This window comes from Lepidochelys kempii, chromosome 7 (genome assembly GCF_965140265.1).
Source record: "Lepidochelys kempii isolate rLepKem1 chromosome 7, rLepKem1.hap2, whole genome shotgun sequence".
Classification (NCBI taxonomy): domain Eukaryota; kingdom Metazoa; phylum Chordata; order Testudines; family Cheloniidae; genus Lepidochelys; species Lepidochelys kempii.
Genome location: NC_133262.1, coordinates 75,807,940 through 75,828,908, shown reverse-complemented (window position 1 = coordinate 75,828,908; position 20,969 = coordinate 75,807,940).

Below are 20,969 nucleotides of genomic sequence, written 5' to 3'. Positions count from 1 at the left end.
TGGGTAGGCTCTGTTAGGAGGCAGTGGCCAGGACCTTGTAACCCGGTGCATTTTCTAAGACTCTGCATAAGAATGGACATGTCCTTTGTTGAGGCAGCCTAATCTGGTACTAGAGCCCCAAAGAAAGATTTATGAGTCATCAGTAATTACTCTATTTGTTAACCCCAAACAGCACATTAGAGGGTTGGAATTTCTGTGATGCAGAGGAAATTAGGGGCTGGGACAGAAATTTCCTGAAGGGAAAATGTTATGAATAATGAAGCTTGGGGAGAAAGCTTAGGTTGCATTCTCTACTCAGAGCACGATGGGAACTTCATCTTCTTCAGCTGTGTCTGTGCTAGAATTTTCTCCTAAAATTCTGTACCCTCACCATCACCCGTTCAGCTATACTGGTGGTAACAACAGCAGGAGGCGCTAACATAGACAAGGCTCTGGTTAACCTCCTGTGTTTTAAACACCATGTCATCTAAACCTAATAGGAACTAAGGAGCAAGAAAACCAACTCTTGTGGCATTTCTTCTACTGTAGCACTTCCAAACTGGTAGTAGTTATGGTGGATGATTTTATATTAAAGAATCGTAGTTTGAAAAGGTATCTTATAGGCTTTAAAATCATAAAGAGCATGAGGATCAGTGTTGCAGATCTGGGGGCATTTATAAGGACCTGCTCCTCCATGTTGCTGGGTAGGCCTAATCACTCTGGTAGCATGGCTCATGCAGTAGCTGTGTTAGACTCAGGTGTCTGTAGGTGCCAGTTTTGTGCTTAGGCCGCTGGATTTTGCTGCTGCCCCTATGGTCTCAGATACACAAAAGGTACTTCCTCCTCCTTCGGGGCTGGGAGAAAGGATGAGTTGCTGAGAGAGGGCTGGGAGAAAGGGTGTTGGTGCAGATCAGAGAGAGGCAGTGTCCAGGATAAGGTATTAAAGATTAGACTCCCACAATATGTTAGAATTATGTTAAGCTGCCAGGCTGTCCTACTTCCCAGGTCATTTTAATAATTCTGCTTAAAATTGAAATTAATACCTATAATTGTGTCAGCCCTGAACAAGGGGGCCAAAACAGAGGAATAATGCACAAGCGACAGATATAAACTGATTTTTTTCTGTGCCATATTTTAACTTTTTCCTTTTACTCAGCCTGTTTGTGTGAACCTGTATGAAGATAATGCAAATGTGATTAAATTTTCTGAAAAGAAACTGACCTAGGCTCTGACTGCAATAAACAGAGTGTGTTGATAGTCACACTCAATTAGCTTGAATATGGATGAAGCCTGCACAATCTATATGAATGCAGTTGTTCAGTCTTTATAAGCATATATATGGTTATGTATTTTAGAGACTTGGGATAACTTATCTTCTGTTTGGGATGCCCTGAACAAGATTACCAAAATGTGTTTTAAAGAATCCATTTGACATGATTGCTATAGTACACTCATAATCAAACTTGTACAGAGACAGCTTCATCAGATGTTCAGGACACAGTCTTTTCTTTTTACTATCTTTGGTGTCAACTAAATAGTTCCAGACTATGAAAACTGCATACACTATTGCCAATTGTTGCATATACTATTTCCAGCAGAGTTTCCAACACCTGGAGGGTGATGCAGCTGCATTATCCAGGAACCACCCCTTAGGAAATTCATACTCCATACCAATCAAACAAGAGAATGTTAAGGGCTGTATTGTAGTATCTAGTCACAGTTCTTGTTAGAGATTGGTAAAGAGTTATACCATCCTAAGGAAAGCCCAAAGGAGCATAGTCTCTCCCGCAGCTCATACTGTACCATGTCCTTCCTTTTACAGGTTCAGCTACCTCTGAAGGCTAGTGCAGGAAGGAGAGGAACTGTGGTCCTGCCTCCACCCTGCCATGCTTTTTTCCAGTGACTTGAATCACACTGGGGTGCAAGAATGCAGTAGGTCCTGTGCTACCCAAAGTGCACACAGGCTGCTGATGTCCCTGCCCCTTGCACAAGAGCTACAAAGGGCAAGTGGAGGTATGGCTTCTTGCATCATTCCTACTCTTTACTGCTGTTAGTATAGTCTATAATTATATAATCAGATACTATATCTCAAATAAAAGAACACCATGCCATCTTTTCTGCAGCCTTAGATACATACATAGTAATGTCTAGTATTCTGTATGAGAGAGAGATAAGGTAGGTGAGGTAATATCTTTTATTGGATCAACTTCTGTTGGTGGAAGGGACAAGCTTTCAAGCTTCACATACCTCTTCTTCAAGTCTGGGGAAGGTAAGCAGCATGTCTAAGTTAAATACATGTTGGGACAGATTGTTAAGCATAACGGGTTCATTCATGTTGTAGAAGACCACTTAAAATGAAGTGATCAGTTGAGGGTTAGGTTGTTAAGCATAAGGGGTTCACACATGCTGTAGGAGACCACTTAAAATGAAGTGGTCAATTAAGAGTTACCAGGCAGTAGGATGCGTTACAAATTGTTGTAATGAGACATAAAACTGGTGTCGTCTTTAGGTCCATGGTTTTTGGTGTCTAGCAAAGTTATATATTTAAGTTTCCACACTTGTCTTTTGAAAGTGTTGTGCAGATTTCCTTTGAAAATGAGGACTGAGAGGTCAGATACGGAGTGAATGCTTTGTGAAAAGCATGCACCTACGGGTGATCATTTTTTTTTGTCTTTTCCCATTTTTCTGTGTGAGTTCATTCTAATATGTAGTGATTGTATAGTTTCACTCACATAGTTATTGTTGGGGCATTTGATTCAGTGGATAAGGTACATCACATGTTGTGATAGGCACGTGTAGGACCCATGAATCTTGTGAGGGATCTTGATTTGTGGAGGTATGTCTGCAGGTTTTGCATCTTTTGTTCTGGAAGGGTCTGATGCTGCTTTGAGTCCTGGCCTATGGGGAGCTTGCATCTTATGATGAGCTTGGCAAAGTGGAGGGGTTGTCTGAAGGCCAGAATAGTGGGGTTGGGAAAGATTTCTTTCACGATGTGGTTCCCATCAACTACGGGTTATGGTTGTTCGATGATACCCCATAGGGATTCCACAGTGGGGTGGCAGGTGACAACTAGGAGTGTGTGGTCAATGTGTATGGGTTTCTTTTTTTCTGTATTGAAGCAGGTTCTCCCAGGATATCTGGACAGCCCATTACATGATGCAATCTACTTCTCTGGTGGAGTGTCCTTGTTTAGGGAAGGCAGTTTTAAGCATGTGAAAATCTGAATCCCCGACTTTCTCTTCAGAGCAAATTCTGTGGTATCTGAGTGCCTGGCTGTAAATAACAGTTTACTTGGTGTGTCTGGAGAGGTTGCTTGATCTGTGGAGGTAAATGTGGTGAGCCATGGATTTCTTGTATATAGTCATTGTTCCATTGTTGAAGCTGATCATGGCACCCAGGAAATTGATGTCAGTGTGGGAGTGTTCTAGAGAAAAGTTGATAGATGAGTGGTGGTTGTTGAAGTTGTGGTGGAAATTTATGACGGAGTTTAGGTCGTGTGTTCAGAGGTTAAAAATATCATCTGTATATCTCAGGTATATTGTTGGTTTCATGGTGCATTTTTCTAGAAATTCTTCTTCAAAGTGGTCCATGAAGAGGTTGGCATACTGTGGAGCCATTCTAATACCCATGGTTTGGACAAAGTGTTTGTTGTTTAATATGAAGTTGTTGTTGGTGAGGATGAAACGGATGAGTTTGGCATTGCACTTAGGGTGGATTTCTAAGCATTTTACATTGTCTTGCAGGTATTTGAGGAAGGCAGTGATGCCTTCATAGTGAGGAATATTAGTGTACAGGGAGGTGACATCCATGGTGTTCTGTGGGAGGCTGTTAATGTTGCATAGTTTCTGGAGGAAGTCAGTAATGTCTTGGAGAAAGCTGGCTCTTTATGTGGTGAGGGGTTTCAGGATAGTTTCTGAGTCTTGATATTGCTTCAGAAAGAGAGCTCTGGCCAAATATGATGCATCTGCCTGGGTTCCCTTGTTTGTGTATCTGAGGAAGAATGTAGAAAATCTTTGGGGTGCATCCCTGGGGGATGAGGTTATAGAGTTTGCAGGGAAGGATTTGATAGTATCTTTAAATTCCTGTGTGAATTGCAGTGTAGGGTCTTCTTGGAGTTCTTTATAGTAGATGATGTCAGAGAGTTGTGTGTTGGCCTCATTGAAGTAATTATTTGTAAGAACCTGCAGGGCTGGAACCTGGGGATTCCGGGCTGCTGATGCATCTGCATTGCCATTGGATGCTTAGGCTGGCCTCCTATGGGAGGATGCTGTGAGTCTAGGATCAGCAGGATGTACCTGAAGGGTGGCCCCTTGCAGCCCACAGATTGGCTGGTACTAGTACTTAAACCAGGAAGCCATGATGGGAAGCTGTGTGAACACAACACAGACTGCCTGCCTGCATCTGCTTTAGACCCTGCTCATGATAGACCTAAACTCTGGCTTCTGACCCTGGTTTGTCCTTGACTTTGCTCTTCAATGGCTTTCTGTAACTTCTGTCTGCCTCCTGGCACCTGATTCTCAGTTTGCCATCTGGCCTGTCTTGGACTCTGACCTTTCAGTACCTGATTTAGCGTGACTCCCTACTCCTGTTCTGACCACTAGGTCTGACCACCCTTGTCCTGGCTGTGACAATTATCCTGAATAAGGACTATGATGGTACCCCCTTTGTCTGTTAGTTTATTGCTGTCTGGTGGTTGGATTTCAGGGACTGTATAGCTATCCTCTCAGTGGTGGAGAAACCGTAGTGGATGTAATATTTGTGGATGATTTCCACAATCTGTATGCCACTCAGAATCCATGAAATAAACTTACATGTAAAGTACACAGTAAACCATACTTACACAACATTATAAATGTTAAGTATACAATATAGAGTAATAGTAGAAACTTGCTTGAATATATAGGCAACCTAGATTTGCAACTGGTTGCTTACTACTTAATTGCCTCCACCTATAAATTGCTTTTAAGGCAAGTTGTACTGCTGGTAGAAAAGAAATTACATGAATGCTGACAAACCATTCAGATACATCACGGGAAGAGACAAGAATTTATATTTAAAAGTCAGATTCAATAAAGAGACATTGGATCAGTGAGAGAGAAATTAGTGAAAGAGAATGAAAACTTCTTTGAGAAGTGTCCCTGTGGGTGTTCCACTTCGCATGAATGTGTGTCCCTGCACCTTTGATTGGAGAATTTCAACAGCAGTGCTTGTCTGGGTTGTGCATGTGTGATCCCTGTCTCATGCCATTGGTGGTGCCTCTCTAGCACATGTGACCAGATCCTCCCCAGTTTCTTCTCAGCCATCCTCGGCCTGATACAGAGCTCCCAGCAGTGTGAAAACTGATAGCTTTATTTAGTGCTTAGAATAGTTTTAAGAGCAGTTTTAGTATACTAGTTAGATTTACTTATGCTTTTCTTTACCCATTAATTTTTTTGTTAAAAAACCCCATATATATTCCTTCCCCTTAGAATAGTTCATGTTCACCCTGAGGGATGAATTGCCATAGTCGGAGCCATGCCCGGTTCACTGGGCTTCAAGTGGTGGCTTTCCTGCTGGGAGGCGATCCCGGTATCGGATGGACACTCTCAATGCTTAGGAGAGACACATATCCCGCAGAAGTGTTCTTACTGCAGCAACTTAAAGGCTCATGCCAGGAAGTACAGAGACCTGCATCTCAAACTTATACTTATGGAGAAGTTTCTGTGCCTGGCATCCAATCCTGGCCAACAGACCCCGTCTAGACAACAATCTCCAGAGGCTTCACCCTCTTCACAGAGGAAGGTTCACTCCTCCAAAAAGGTAGCAAGAAAAAGAGCAGCAACTTCCCCATTTAAAGAGCCACTGAAAAAGAACCAGTCTCCGTCTCATTCTATATCATTGGTACCGACTGCACTGTGGCTGAGTAGATATAGGGCATTGGGATCTTCTGGTACCGTGTGTACTGTGAAAGTCAATGACCCCAAGTGGGCAGGCTTGGAGTCAAGAGGCAATCAGACGCCCACTTCCTCTGCTACGACACGGACGGAGCCACCTAAAGAGGTGCTCCCTGCAGGCTGTGGTGCCTCCACCTGCTCCAATAGTGCGGAGCATTCAGATGTCGGCACCAACGCCTGCAACGGCGTCGGCAGCACCGACCACTTCGGCACTGAAACCGTCGGTATCATACCATTTCCTGCAACACAGAGCTCTACTTGCTTCATCGATGCTGGAATCACCACTCTTTGGTACCAATGAACCTCCAGTACGCACAGTACTGTGTCAACCCGCTTAACCTCTGGCTCCTCCATTTTCTAGTGAGAGGGAAGATAATGAGGAGGCGGGTGTTTTTTCATCATACCCCTCCTCTCCTATCTAAACTACTGCAACCTTAGGCCCACCCTCACAGCCTAAATCTCATCACAGGTTTAACACCCAGACCTGGTATGGCCACCCATGGATGCCACCACCTATGCCACTTCCCATGCAGTGGCCTCATTTGGACCCCTGGGCAGCATACAGGAGACAATTCCTCAGACCCCCGAGCTCCTATAGGAAGAGGATTAGATCTTCCCCACCACCATCAGTGGCTGCACCATCAGAGCCCCCTGTGGAAAGCTTTGAGGAACAGGAGGAGGCCCTGGAACAGGAAACGACACCACCAACCAACATTTCCTCTTCTTCCCCAGATGAGGCTTTAATGACTCCACAACCCACAGCTGCTGACGACTTCAAACATTTCCAGGAGCTCTTCAAAAAGAATAGCAGATTCCCTACAGATTCCTGTAGAGGAGGTCCCAGAGTCCCAGCATAAATTACTGGACATTCTACAAACTTCATGATCGTCAAAAATTGTGCTTCTGATAAACAACCAGCCAAAACCATGTGGCAGACCCCGGCAATAACACCGCTCACTTGCAAGAGAGCAGATAAAAAGTATTATGTCCCCTCAAAAGGCATAGACTCTTTATATTCTCACTTCACAAGAAACTCTTTAGTTGTTGATGCTGTCACTCAGCACAGTAGACAACACCAATTTAATCCACCCCATATGAAAAGGAGTAGAAACAATTAGATCTTTTTGGCTGCAACGCCTACTCATCGGCCACTTTGCAATTTTGAGCAGGAACGAGACTATAAGGGTAATGATGGACAACATTGCCTGCATGTTTTATATAAACTAGCAGAATGGGCAAGATCACGCTCCCTATGCACTGACGCCATTAAACTATTGAATTGGTGTACCTGGCATAATGTCAGCATATTGAACCTCCCAGGTTGTCAAACACTGCAGCAGATACTCTGAGCAGAGAATTTTCTCAGGATCATGAGTGGGAACTAAGCAACATGGTCCTACAAAACATATTCAAACACTGGGATCCCCCATCCATTGACCTATTTGTGACATCCCAGAACTTCAAACGCTTGCAATTCTGTTTCAGAGTAGTGCTGGGGCCCCAATCCCTGGGAGATGGCTTCCTTCTCAAATAGGATGCACCTCTACTATATGCATTTCCCCTAATCCCTTGCTTTTGAGGGTTACACACAAAATATGAATTGACAAAGCCAAAGTCATCTTTGTGGCCCCCACACGACCCAGACAAACTTGGTACTTGTATCTGTTGCAGATGGCGGAATGCACAATGTACACTCTTCCACTTCTGCAGAACTTTTTATTACAGGTTGCTGGATAGGTCTACCACTTGAACCTGGAGAGGCTTCACCTGAGAGCATAGCTTCTGCATCATGACAAACTAACCTGCTCGGAACACGTGAAGGACATATTACTAAACAGCAGAAGGGCAATCATGCATAATACTTATCTGCATAAATGGAAGAGATTTAACATATGCTGTCAAAATAAACAAACGAGAGACATTTCCACCCCCTTACCCATGGTAATGTTCACAAAACATTACGCAATCAACTAGGGTTCAAGATCAGACGCACTGCAAGTTCTTACAATGTTATCATCCCTTACTCATGAAACTCCAAGTCCCTTTCACCCAACAAGGGGCACTGCTTGACAGTCATCTGAAGTGCAACATCCACAGGAACCCTCCTCGAAGAAAAAGAGAAGGTTATTCACCCTGTTCAGTAACTGAGGTTCTTCAAGATGGGTGTCCCTGTGGGTGGTCCATTACCCACTCTCCTCCCCTCGATTTCGGAGTTCAATTTCCAGACTCTACAGCTGAGAAGGAACTGAGGGTGGTCTGGTCGTGCATGCTAGATAGTTGCCGCCAGTGGCACGAGATGGGGAGAGCGCATGCACGACCCAGATGAAATTCTCCGATCAAAGGCGCAGGGACACACGTTCACCTGAAGTGGAGCACCCACAGGGACATCCATCTCGAAGAACCTCAATCACTGCACAGGATGAGTAACCTTCTCTTATTGCAGAATATACTTATGGTTAATGTACAAGGCAGTAGCAAAAATGTATGGTATTATTTGAAAAACAGTATGTGATTGAGTAATTAAAGACATAATCATAACTCAGGGGCCAGATGCAAGCAGAAATTTGGCCTCTTCTAACTTTTGGGTGCTTAGCTATGCTATCTTATACTGTCTCAACTTATTTTTGTATGGAATGTGTGTTAATAATACTGTTCACAAATGCAGCAGTTATGAAGATAGTTTTGGGTGAATGCTTTTTCCTGGCTTGCTGATGTCATGCTGCATCTGTTTCAGCCAGATGCCATATTTAAGGAACTGCTAAGACTATTAAAAAACAACAAAAAACCCACAACAAAACAAAATAAAAATTCTCCAAATTAACACTGATTACCAACAGACTAAATTCCAGAACTGATCTGAGGCCAATGGAGTACGGATAGTGCAGTCACATCCAACTGTAACAGTTGTGCAATAAAGAGGGATGTGTTCAATTGATATTTGGCCAAGAACATAATCTGCAGCACCCAAGACAACCAATTGAGTCTTTTATGTTGAGGCTCACCCCAGTTCCCAGCACTCTAGGCCACTTCTCAGAAGAAAGGCTAGCCTGGCTGTCCTAAATTCAATCTAGCGTAAAAATATCGTTTAGATGATTGCAATGTCCTTTACTGACCCTAATTCTTACCAATAGGTCTCAGTGCCAGTATCTTAATTTTTCATTTAATGCTGCTTGCTTTAACATTGTGTTCCTTGGCACAACTCCATTTCTACACTACTCAAGTATTAAAATGTCTGCTCTTCACTGCAGTCATCCATTTAGTTTATGAATGGATCATCCTGTGGAGGGTAATTTAGGAAAATAAGAACATGCCACATTTGGGGGCACAAAAGATCAGCTGATTTGGTAATCTACAAACCCTTCCTTCAGAGATTTTGAACTCAACCTGTCATAATACATGTTAATTTTTTAATTAGTACATATTGTGAACAGGAAGAGTGACTCGATATGCTGCACATAGCAGATGAATATACCAGTGGCATTTATATGGAAATGACTGCTGTACCAGGAACACCCAGAGGTGAAATGCTTGTCAAAGTGAACACAGCACAATAATACTTTTCCTGCTTAAATGTGGTTACAGGTCTGCAGGGCAAAATAATTTGAATGTGTAATCATATTAGTTTTAAATTTTATTTAAAACGAGAAAAAGATGATTAATCCTTCAGAGGAGGACATCCACACATCATATCCTCACAGCCAGAGGTGCACACTTTTAGACTTGCCATTAAGCAACGACCCTATTGGCAATCATAAAGAAAGTGTCAGTAATCTGTGTTAGAATATTGTTCTTTCACTGTAAGGAAGTGGGGGAAATAGTCTTTGTCATTGCATTATTGTTCTAGGAGTCATTGTGGTACATGTTGTGATTCACTGGATAGTATTGCTGAGGAAAATTTCTAAAAAGCACTCTAGCAGAGGCTAGGAGAATTACTCTGGAGTTGACAATACAGGCAGACTTCCAATCCATTCTTTGAGTCCTTGCAGTTCATTCTTTAAGGCAAAGGCAGTAATAATAAAAAAATGAGCATAGAAATATGAGAGCTATCTAGATAATTTCTTTAAATAGAGGCTACAAAGAAATCAGGGCCAGACCTCTTGGCTCTTGACAACTTATTAATTTATTTTTCCTATTTTTTTTTCCCCAAGGAGGACAAAAATGTTTCTGTAGATAAAAGATGTCTAACATATTTCTTCCCGGTAAAGGCAAATCAGTAAAATACGGTATTCTACATTAAGCAGAATAAAATGTCTTCTCTAGAAGATCTCATTGTGATGTGGAAATTTCTTCTGTTTGGTATTTATTTCCCTCCAAAAGTTTATATTGTAGAGCAAATATAAAAGCCATGCTGACTAATCTGTTTTGGTACTTTGTGTTTATTACATACACATATTAACTTTTAAAGCTTGTTTCATGCAGTCTGACTGTGGGGAAAGAACAGCTAACATACAGATCCAAATGTATTAGTCTTTTGGATTTGTAACATTTGCAAGAAATGACACATTTTTCAGCAAAAAAAGAAAATGGATAATAGTCTCCATGTCTCAAAGGATGAGTAAAGGGACACAGAGAGATTTAATTCTGGGTTACCTATTGGGTCAAATTTCAAGGAGGAAGATGTTTTGTGTCTGACAAACATTATAGTCTGATAGCTGGTAAGAGACCTATGCATTTGCTGGTCTTAGTCTAGTTCCTAGTGGTCAAGCAGTTTTTTGATGTGGACACTTGACCACTAGGAACTGGACTAAGACCACCAAACTCTTAACACCCATCAGTATTTCTGCCTGTATTTCTAAATGCCTGCTACTGTGGCATCCAAGTGCAATGTTGGCAGTTTCCATCAAAAGACCACATGGCCACTGAACTTTCCTGTAACGTAAAGATGATTCCTCCATGTCAAAGTAGAGGTAAATTGTTAGGGCAACTTAGGGGAGTTTGCACTCCTGTTTCTTAAGCTGTAGCTGGATTGTGGATAAATGGATGATTTTGGTATTCAGACCGTTAATCTAGCACCAGTGCTAACATTTTATAAGTAAAAGGGGCCCAAGTCTGTCTAAGACTGAATTAAATACTGAACTTTGTATAATTCTAAGTGATCTGTCTGTTTATTTATACTATGCTTATTATTGTTGTTTCTGAATGGTAATGACATGCTATCTGGAAATCTAGAAATATCTCCACTCACCTACAGGACAATTCTTATAAGCTTAAATATCCAGGAATAACCTAACAGAACATTGCTGCATGTGTCATTGACTTATAATCAGTGGTGATATTGGGCCTCCCTAACCTATATAGCCACAAAGACTTTTGCTTTCCAAGTGTCCCACACTGCACTTTTACCCTCTATCATTTAACAATAAGAATAATTAACCATTGGAACAATTTATCAAGGGTTGTGGTGGATTGTCCATCACTGACAGTTTTTAAAACAAAAGTGGATGCTTTTCTAAAGTTATGCTCTGGGAATTATTTTGGGGAAGTTCCATGGCCTGTGTTTTACAGGAGGTCCAGCTAGATGACCACAATGGTGCCTTCTGGTCTTGGAATCTATGAATCTATCCAAACCATCATCAGGATGCTCTACCCTAGCCTGTCTAATTTCAGCTCCATAGAACAGATAGTATTTCAGCCATAGAAGAGAGAGAATTCTCTAACTGGCCTTCCCCCAAATGGAAAATTGTGCTTCAGTTTCCCTAACTGGTTTCCCTGTCCACATGAGGAGAGTGTGTGTGATCACTCAATGCTTTGGTCTCCCATAAATAGGTGTGTGTAAAACAGCTACATCCTGCTATAGAGCTAAGGTTACAAGAAGGCAGGATGGAGATCAGGAACAAGCTAGGGGGAAGTAGGTGGGGAGATCATTAAGGACCCACAAAACCTAGATCCAGTTCTGCTTTTACCATTATTTATGTAATCTACAATTACAAAGTATGGCTCTCATTGCTGGACCACATAGAGGTTTATGAGAGTCCGCTCATCAGAGTTTCCCATCGACCTGCAGCCCAGGGTTGACATTTCCTTCAGCCTTATTAACTCCCTCTCCGAACTGGAACTCCAGCTGCTCTGGAAATACCTCCATGAGAATTTACAGAAAGGGTTTATTAATCCTTCTACCTCTCTGGCATGGGCTCTGAGCTTTCTTGTGGCAAATAAAGATAGCTCCCTTCACTCCTGTGTTGATTGACAGTTTGAAATCGCTACCCTTTTCCACTTATTAATGAACTTTTTGAAAGACTTTGCTCAGCTGCTTTTCTTCTAAACTGGATCTTCATGGAGTTTACAATCTGGTTCATACCAGAGAAGGTGGTGAGTGGAAAATGGTGTTCCCTTCGATACAGGCATTTTTAGTATTTAATTATACCATTTGGGCTATGTAATGCCCCAGTTATATTTCAGCATTTATGAATGACATTTTCCAGGACATGCTGGACTGATTTGTTATTTATTTAGATTATATTCTTATCTTCTTTGAAAACCAGAAGCTATATGAGCAACACGTTCACCTTATCCTTGACAGACTCTGCCAGAATCACCTTTATGCCAAACCAGAGAAATGTGAATTCAGTAAGGACACTGTTGAGTTCTTTAGGTATATTATTGCCTAATAATGGACCCACAGAAAGTGTCTACCATCACTGAGTGGAGCACCCAAAAGATGTAAAGGGGTTGAGTGGTTTCTCGGATTTGCCCCTTTTTATCAGTGCTTCTGTTGTAGTAGCAGGGCAAGGTACTAACAAACTTCAACAGGACTTCATTTTTTAAAGTGGAAACCTCTTTTCCAAGCTGCTGTTGCACCCTCAGTAACTCTCCCTCAGCCTCTTCAACTCCTCCCCCCTCCTTCCTGTTTCCTGTCCTTTCAGACTCCCAACAGCCAGTGCTCCCAATTTTAATAATTACAAGCAAAGTCTAAACACCACAGCTTCATTAAGAAATTCTCCCAGCTGGTAGCACTGATAACTGTGCTCCTTCAAAAATGGGTTTGCCTTATCTGGTTGGTGGAGATACAAACTGGCTTTAGTCAGCTAAAGAAAGCTTTCCCTTCAGATGTGCATCCAGATGCTACCAGACCTTTTACATTGGCAGCAGATGCCATAAATTTTGCAATCAGGGCCATACTTTCACAGAATTCAGGCCCCTGTAACCAAGTCCATCCACACCTCCTTCCAAAACTGCCCATTGTATGCCAATTACAGTTTCCACCCTTCTCTCCATTTGGTTGCACCTGCAGGCTCGCAAGTTCCTGCTGTGACAGACCTCATTACCCCCCTTCACCAAGCTCACCAGAAACTTATGGAGCATCTGGAAGCTGCCAAGAAAACATATTAATGCCATGCTGAATAAGACTGCCAAGTTTCACTGACACAAAGATCTGGCTGTCTGCTAAACATCTCAAATCCTCCCATCAATCTGCTAAACTAGATCACCAATACTTGGGTCCATTAGAGATTGCTGAGCAAGTCAACCCAGTAGCATTCCAAATCCAGCTGTCTGAATCCCTGAAAGTCAATATAGTTTTTCATATGTCCCTCCTGAATCCCTACATGGAAAATCCCTTTTGGGATCACTCCGGCTCCACTGCCCCCTCCTCTGTAAAAATACAAAGTCTGAGGAATCCTGATTTTAAGTGAATACAAGGTCATCTTTACTACCTGATGGACTGGGAGGGTTACAGTCTTCGGAATGAGAAGGGAACATCCATACTCCAGAGCTCATATACGCTTTTCACCAGAACCCAGAAAAAACGGGCCCTAAGGTGCCCTTGGGGGTGGGGGAGGCAGTGGTACTGTCAGAAAGCCAGGTGCAGCAAGGTCAGTCTCCTAGCCACACACTGGGCACAGCTGATACTGGAAGGGGCTGCCTGATTGACTGCAATCACTGATTGGTGGGGGGCGGAGCTAAGATACTGTTTGGACCTAGCAGTGATTAGGGTTTGTTGGCTGCATAATACTTTCCATATCACAGCTATGCTTCATCCTGTACCTCTTGCTCCCATCCAACCCATGCTGGCTTGCTCCTGAGCAGTCTGTTCTTGTGTCCATTTCAGTTCTTTCCCTTCCCCATCCTTGACATCCCTGACTCTGCTTCCCAGCCATGACTCTGACTTTCCACTGGCTATGGATTCAGCTTCTGATCCTTGGCTCTGACCCCCAGATCTGCTTCTTGATCATGCCTCCAGCTCATCCACTGGCTATGGCATTTGTTTTCTGATCCCTGGCTCTGATCCTTTGATCTACTCTCAGCTATAAGTTCCTTGTTTGGTTTGCAGATTATTTCTGAATACAGAGGAAGATTTCAGTTCTTTTGGTATGGGTAATTTCTTCTAATAGGCTGAAATCAGTTCTTCTTCATATCTGGGGTAAGAGGGATTTGAATTTGACAAACCTGTATATAGTAAATCCTCACTTAAAGTCATCCCGGTTAACATTGTTTCATTGTTATGTTGCTGATCAATTAGAGAACTCGTTTAAAGTTGCGGAATGCTCCCTTATAACGTTGTTTGGCAGCCGCCTGCTTTGTCCACTGCTTGCAGGAAGAGCAGCCTGTTGGAGCTAGCTGGTGAGGGCTTGGAACCAGGGTGGACCGGCAGCCCCCCTATCAATCAGCTCCCTGCTCCCCTAAGTTTCCTGTGCAGTAGCCGCCTAGCAGGCTATCAATTGCCCAGCAGTTCAGCTATCCCTCCCTACGCTGCCATGTGCTGCTGCTCCTGCCCTCTGCCTTGGAGCTGCTCCCACGAGCCTCCTGCTTGCTGTGCAGGGGGAGGGGGGGGAATAGGGGTGCTAATGTCAGTGTAATGTCTCCTTTCCCCCTGCTCCTGCCCCCCACTTACCCCATAGAGCCGGGGGGGGGGACACGACAGGGCTCAGGACAAAGGGAGCTTGCTGGCAGCAGCTGCTGTCTCAACTTGCTGATCTACTTAAAAAGGCAATGTACTTAGAGTGGAGTCAGCATACTTAAAGGGGCAATGCGCATCTCTCTCTCTCTCTCACACACACACACACACACACGATGTGTCTCTCTGTCTCTCTCTGCCATGCTGTCTCCCTTCCCTCCATTCGTGCTGCCTTGTAGAGTGTGAGGCTACATTAACAACGAGTTAACCCTTGAGGGCTCAGCCGAGTGCTAGTTCATCATTTAGCAATAAGGCATTCCCTGGGAAATATTTCACCCTCTTCCACTCTCTGACTTCCACCTCAACCAAACTTCACAATCATCATTGCTTCACAATCATATATATATATAATTAGTCTTTTGTCTGGTGAAAAAAATTTCCCTGGAACCTAACCCCCCCTATTTACATGAATTCTTATGGGGAACTTGGGTTCGCTTAACATTGTTTCGCTTAAAGTCACATTTTTCAGGAACATAACTACAACATTAAGTAAGGAGTTACTGTATTGTTAATTGGTTTTTGCTCTAAATCCAACAAACACAAGCATATAAAATGGTGATTATCTATATCAAAATATAATATGAAATGCCAAAGGATCTGGATCTGATCATTGAAAATGTACCTTGGCTACCATATGTAAAGTGTCAGGAATTTGTTTGCATAGGTCACTTTATTGCCAAATCCCCACAGATTAATGAGACGTCCAACAAAGTCTTTCAGGCAGTAAAAAATCTGTTAAAGAAAGCTAAATGTGAAAATAAAGAATCTGTTGGATTTTAGTATAGCCACCCCCTTGATAGTTTGGGGGCTTCAAAGAAGCAGCCCCCACAGAGACTGGAAGTGAAACTGATATTACCTGCCTCACCTGTGCTTGAGGGATAAACGCCAGCCCCTGGGAACAGGGTCAGAGCCTGATTGGCATGCCTGGGTAACCAATAGCAGGCCCTGGAGATCCTACACATGGCTGGACCTTGTGAGCTGAGCCTGGCAGGGACTGTGTAATCATGGAGAGAGCTGACCATAGGGAGTCAGTCTAGAGGAGCAGCTCTCTCAGAGTGGCTCTGTGCAATAGAAGGGGAGATGGACATTTTGACTCTCCCTGTCAGAAGGCCTGAGACCAACCCAGAATCTCTAGTTTCACAACAAAGAGGCTGAACCTCAAGATGTTGCGGCACCCATGAGGACTAAAAGCCACCTTACCTGATAGGCATCCCCTGCACCAGGTGCCAGGAATAGAAAGGGCTTGAGGCTGCTTGGGACTCAATGCAGTTGAAAGGCGAGGAGCTGTTGAACTCCGAGCAAGGGCTACCAGACATTCACATCAAGATCCAGTCACATCATGAGATAAAGTTGAAGGGAGATCTTAGGTTAGGGTAAGGTTTTTTTCCTCATTCTATTGATTTAGTTTGTGGGCTTTTAGTTGTTGTGGGATTTATTTAACTTTCTTAATGCCTTTGTCTGTTCCCTTCCCTTTCTTTTAATTTACCTCATATCCTTTCCAGCAACAAAATGCTGTTTATCTTTATGTTGGTGCTTGATTTACTGTACCAGTGAAGTGTAATATCCAAGAGGTCATAGGTTTTGTTACTGATTTATGCACCTGGCCATGAGGTGGATACACTGAGCACTAAGAACCGAGGCCCATTGGACCTAAGGAGAGGAGGGACACATAATGGAAGATTAATCTACTGATTAAATAATATTTTTAAATGTACTGTAACAAATGGGTGGTTCACTGTGTAATTTATAAATTCATGTTAATTGGTAGACGGGCCACAATGAAGCTACATAGTTTATAGTAACCAGTTTGAAAAAAACTCAACCCTATGTTGTCTATAAAGGACTAACAAACTTTTAAACACAAATATATCAACAGTGTAATTGTTACACAAACTGAGGCCCTGATTTTGCAAAAACAACTATGTGCCCAGGGGGAGCCAAAATGAAACTATTGGAGTTCTCTAGGGGTGCAGAGATCTGCCCATGCAGGGACCAACTGACTTTAGTAGACCTCTATGAGTCTGAGGCTCTGTCTGTTCTGGTTCTCTTTGGAGGAATGTGGTATGATACAGAAGCACAAAGTAATCATTGTAAATCTATTGTAACAACTATTTCTGGTAGGCTAAAGCAACCCATCAGTTAAACTGCTATCAGTTAAATTTGATAGGTCAGATTATTTAAAAACAAAACAACAACAAAAAACCATTGCTCAAGGTGTGGGAATTAGATCAAGTCAAGCAGATTGTCTGCAATGAGTTTCAGAAGTCACCATAAAAGACACCAAGCCTGTGAAAACCTCTTCTTAGTTTATTCTCTTATAATGTTACTTCTCATAAGCCAATGGTTTAGTAAAATATCAGCCCACTCATCTAGTGAAGGAAGATATACAATTGTATATCTCAGCATAATAAGTTTTATTGTAATTAGTCCAGTCGCTACTGGAATCAGTGGACATGACACCGAACCTGGTAATGCAATTTAACGTTTAGTAATCCTGTTTCATGTTAAGGAACTGGGACCAGGAAAAAGTTCAATCTGTTATCATCATTACTCCATGTCATACTTTTATTACAATTAGCAGCATAGTTTGTGTGTCAGTGTAAAAGCATTATTTTTTTAAACCTTATTCCAGGCAGCATTGGTCTCACTTAATAAATGAAAAATACAGGAATGCATTCCCCTTTCCCACCAACTCCCCTTTGGCACATACATATCGTGCTCAAACTCAGCAGCTGTCACTAGATTATTAACTGATATTCACGCTGAAATATTCCTCCTCCCATTCTCTACTGTGTACACACAGTCAAGTCTACCAGAATATCACACTGTTCTTGAAAGAGGAGCATAGTGACTTTGTGTAAAAATGAAGGGAATTAAAATAATCTGTGGTTCAAAATAGGTTTAAATCAAATACACAGTCTAAAGTAATATTTAAGGATGGAAGAAAGCCAAACAATCCATCTAGGTGCATCCACCCGTCTATCATGAGTTTGTATATTTTACTGTTTTCCATCTAAGTGCTTATCTAATACTACTTGCAATACATTCATGATTGTGGCTTTTATTGCTGCCTTTGAGTAAATTCCGCATATCAATTACCCACTCTGTAAAGAGATTTCTCCATAACGTCTCCCGCTACCAATTAAATAGTTTTTGTGGTGTCCTCTTTCGCTGTATCTCTCAGTAAACTGTGCACTGAGAAGTCATGCCTTCTGTTAACCTTCCTGTCTCCAGTTGAATGCAGTATAAACATCTATATAGAATAGAACATAGTGAGAATGAAGAGCAGTTGCTTAATTCATATCATTGTGTGTGACTTTTAGTCTGCTAGCTATTTCTAATTGATTTTCCAATGTGTGTTTGGAAGCCATATTTTCAGCCTATAAAATGAACAGCCGTTATACTGTTTTTGTCATTGAGCCCCACACTTCACTTCAGTATCTAACAATCATATGATAGATACTCAATATTATTTATTGTACGCATGTCTAAAATAGTTTAATCTTTTAAAAACTTGCTGCCACCTACAGTCAGTTATTATTCATTCAGAGAAAACACCTTCAACAATACAAATACAATAGACATCTGCATAGATCAGTAACTGAATCTTTGAGCAGTTGTATTCTAGAAAAGTGCCAAATGACTCAGTAATGATTTCTTAACCCTATGAATCAAAAGTAGACACCAAGTTGTAAGAACCAACATTTCCTTGTTTATCTCTGAGGCAGTGCAACTTTTCTCTCTTCATAGCAAAGCAGGTATTTAACCCTTTTATTGCAACTGGACCATACGTACTTTGACAGCAGTTTTTCAGCAAGACATCTATTCATTGCATATGAAGGGCTAGAGCTGCTTTTTACTCTGCAGCCTAACCTGAGCTAGGGCTGCCTGCCTCACCTGGGGGAGCAGCCTACCGGGAGCTTTATAAGAGACTCCTGCCACAGCCCAGCAGGACCATGCAAGAGTCAGGCACAAGAGTTGCTTCTCCTAAAGTGGTCTGACCCAGCCACTCCTACATCTAGCGCCATGTTATTTCCTGGACATCTCAGCTGTCACTTCAAAAAAACCCTTGGTTTCAGAGAAAAGCTTGTAAATGCAACCCATATTCCTCCTCCCATTCTCTTCTATGTACACACAGTCAAGTCTACCAGAATATCACACTGTTCTTGAAAGAAGAGCATAGTGACTTTTATAAAAACATTGTGTAAAAATGAAGGGAATTAAAATAATCTGTGGTTCAAAATAGCTTTAAATCAAATACACAGTCTAAAGTAATATTCTTTTTTAGAATCTCATAATTTCTAAGCCAACCTCATGATTATTTGAGACCTGACTCATGATTTTTGAATATATAGGTTTTGCAACTCCAATAGTTATCTATCCCACAGGGCGTGGCAAGTCTTAATTAATGTTCTTAAATTACTTTGAGATCTTCAAGGGAAAACAAAATAAAACAACAAACAACAAAAACCAAGCAAGCAAGCAAACAAAAATGTATGCAAGTGCAAATGTTATTATTTAAAAATTCATTTTAAATTGACTGGATATACAATCTTGTATATGGTCTGTAGTCCAGGGGTTCTCAAACTTCATTGCACTGCAACCCCCCACTTCTGACAACAAAATTACTACATGACCCAGGGAGGGTCACATAGAAGCCTGAGCCTGCCCAAGCCTCCCTGCCCCGAGCAGGAGGCCAAAGCCAAAGGGCTTCAGCTCTGGGTGGGGGCCCTGTAACCTGAGACCTGCTGCCCACGGCTGAAGCCCTCAGGCTCTGGCTTCAGCCCTGGGCAGTGGGGCTTGAGCTTGGGCTTCAGCCCCAGGCGATGGGGCTCCAGCTCCCGGCCCCAGCAAGTCTAACTCCAGCCCTGGCGACCCCATTAAAATGGGGTTGCGACCCACTTTGGGGTCCCGACCCATAGTTTGAGAACTGCTGGTCTATACTCTTCTCTAGGTACATGTAATAACCATAGAAATCATAGAATCATAAAACTGGAAGGGAGCTGGACCATCTAGTCCAGTCCCCTGCACTCAAGGAAGGACTAAGTATGTGATTCAACCATGTGCTAGGTTGCTTGTATTTTTCAGTCTCTAGGTTCACTGAAACTCATTATTTGTACATCAAAAAAAGAATATGACATGGTTAGAGTAATATTCATGAAAACAAAATGTTGAGTTGATTCCTTTCCACAAATTGATTCAACTGTGACTCTGGACTCAGCATGTACATGACTCAAAATTTCCCCATCTATAATGTTATGTACAAAGGACTTGGAATAAGTGCAATTAAATTTACCACACAATTATGAAAATAGGAAAAAATCTGCCAGATTCTATGATGTGGTGCAGTCCCTTTGTACTTGGGGCTGGCCTTAGAGGTAGGCAATAAGAGTGGCCACTCAGGGTACCAAATAACTGCATTCAGGGGTGCTAAATCCTTGTTTCTTCTTCAAGTAGTGTCCCTAAGGGTGCGCCTGGGATCTGAGCTCTTTGGTAGCTGTGCCCATTGAGCCACACATGTGCTCCTCCTCGTCTTGTGCCGTGAGCAACCTTTATATAGAGCTGTGCAGTCCAACCGCCATCAAATACTCTTGTCTGAGATGGAATCCTTAGCAGAGCCCTGCATATGTATTTACTGCCCTTAGTAATACTAGTGCTTTCATTACTATTTCTTAGTAGCTGTTTCTTTTAATTTTTTTCTTCCCTTTACCCCCTCTTAAAAATTATTTGGCTCTTTCCTCTCCATTATTTTTAGATTAGTGTAGGTTTCCATTTCTATGCCCTTCCCTACCGGGAAGCTCTCCCTACCTAGGGCTGTGCCCAGATCCCTGGGTTTAAGAGATGTCTCTTCTGTGATGAAGCCAACCCAGTGTGTGACGGTGATTCATGGTTCATACACTCTTTGAGTCAGGGGAACATATCACAAAAGTGCACCCACTATCTCAAAATGAAGGCTCTGTCCAGAAAGGACTGTGAATTGAGGCTAAAACTTTTACTAATGGAGAACTCTCTGTGACCCTGCGGTGGTCACCATAAGTATGGTCATCAGCCAATCCCCACTCACTGTGCACCACAAAAAGAAAATCTTCACTCTCCTGCCAAGACATGAAGAGACGGGCTGCCAGCTCACCCACCAAGAAGTCACCTTGGAAAAGGGCATCCCC